Source organism: Pteropus vampyrus, unplaced genomic scaffold (genome assembly GCF_000151845.1).
Source record: "Pteropus vampyrus isolate Shadow unplaced genomic scaffold, Pvam_2.0 Scaffold230, whole genome shotgun sequence".
Taxonomy (NCBI): Eukaryota; Metazoa; Chordata; class Mammalia; order Chiroptera; family Pteropodidae; genus Pteropus; species Pteropus vampyrus.
Window position 1 is genome coordinate 1440608 of NW_011889011.1, and position 2173 is coordinate 1442780.

A 2173-nucleotide genomic window follows, 5' to 3' on the forward strand; every position below is an offset into this window, starting at 1 on the left:
CACCCGCGTGGAGCACGCGGAGGTTCGCTTCCTCCAAAGCTTCTGGGCTTGCGGGTGCCGCCATGACGCCCGTCTGCCATGGCCAACAGGTTTGCTCCTGTGCTTTCGGGTGCCATCGAAGTCCCTAGGTCTCTGCTCCTTTCCAGGCGGCCGCCTTTTCTTTTTTCTTTTTTCCAGAATAGAATGCCGATTCTTTAAACAAATTTTAATCTAAAACAAAAAACAAAAAAAAACACACACACACAAAAAACACAGCCTCTGTAAAAGAATGTGAATCACAAACCACTGTAAACGAACATGTCTGAGCATGAATGATGTAACGAAATGTGAACATCTCCAAAGAATAAAAATCTTTGCACAAGAATCTTTATTTTTCTCTGAAATGTGTGAAGAAGTACTTGACAACTAAGCTTAATATTGTAGTCACATTGTCAATAAAAGCATCAAAAGAGCTTTGAGTCCGTCTTTGAAGATGTATTTTCAGTAGCTGCGGAAGGTGTGGGAGGCACACCCGGACCCTCGTGCCTGAGCCTTACTGTGCTTGGCCCTAAAAGCGAGGCGGTGGCCATTTTTATCTCTGTTCTCAGCTCCAGATTAACCCAGGTTGTCTTTCTTCTTAAAATAAGGCAGCTTCTTAAATGCTAGCAACCCTCGAAAGGGCTCTATAAAGCAAATCATCATTTAAAAATCTAACGGTTACTTTCCTGACTTACCAGCAAACTTTTCCAATAAATGTTTAAAACAGAAGTTAGGGCTGGGAAGACACCACCAGGATTCTGTCAGTAATGGCATCGCAGAGAAGTCCGATGACTCCGCATTGCTCTCAGTTGGGGGTGTGTTGACGTCTCTTTACGACTGTTTCAATGGCTACACTTTGTTCATGTTACAAGGAGGCCATGAACTGGAATGGGACATCTTTGGAGAGCTCTCATACGTATATCAGACAGGCAGAGACACGCTAAGTGCCAAACACCGCAGGAAATGCTCTGAGGGAATAGAGTTTCTAGGAACAATCTGGCATTGACGGAGCAGAAAGGCAGCAGAAAATGTGGGAGTGTGGGCGTCTCCACCACCTACCCGTGTGAACTTGGGGACAATACAACATCCAGTTAATGGGCCATTACGAGGACTAAATGAACTCATTCACATAAAGCACTTAGAACAGCGCCTCGCACGTAGCGAGCGCTCAGTAAGTGTTCCCTGTCACTAATAAGTGAACAAGTCAGTGGAGCCCACCAAGCACTCACAAAAAACACGACTCGTGCAAACTAATTGCAGATGCCAGGGGTGCGTGTTTGAATGTGCGTTCGTAGACTTTCTGGTTCTATGGTAGAGTCAGGGGCCTGGTTCATGGTGCATTTACACATATTGGATTATCTTGGACACAGCGCCAGAAGCTTCCCTATAAAAGCGGGCTGCCAGCTGTTGGCAAGGCTTGATGGGACCAGATCCAGCCGTTACACAGGTCGTCTCTGGGATGTAGGTCGAAGTTGGGACTAGGACTGGAAACGAGCAAGCACGGATGTGGAATGCTCATTCAAAAGCAAACAGCAAATGCGTGGAAAGTCAAGGTCGTCATTTGGGTGGAGCACGTGTCCCACCACCGTATACCCTTGCTGGGCCATTTCTGATACCATGGAGAGTCAGTTTTTAAAAGAAAACCCTATTTTAAAACAACATTGAGCCCGTCTTCAGTTACTTGCTGTGAGTAAACTTGCCAACCAAAACTATTTAAGAACTTTCACTGAAGTTTGAATAATTTTGCAAAAAAAAAATTTTTAAAAAGGCAGGACGATTGTCTGGGCAGGTCTGTTTGGCACATGGGTTGCTGTCACTGCTTCGGTGGGACCGTGGTGTTCCCCGATCTCATCCTCCGACGTGTAGGCTGGGAGAATCCACTTTGTCACTGAGTCAGGACTGACTCACACTAATCCAACTCATAAGAGAACGAGGCGTCAGACCCAGAAGGTCAACTTACAACTTACATTTACAATGAGACACTCACCTCCTGACCTTGACATGTGATTTGCCATCTGTCTAGAATCATGTCTTCATAACCCTCTCCTCCCCGTTTTGACTGGCCAGTCTTAGATCTCCACTTAATCAACTCCAGAAACCCTTCTCTGACCATCCCGGTGCCCCGTAAGGTCCCCTCCTCTACGTTCCCAGGGCC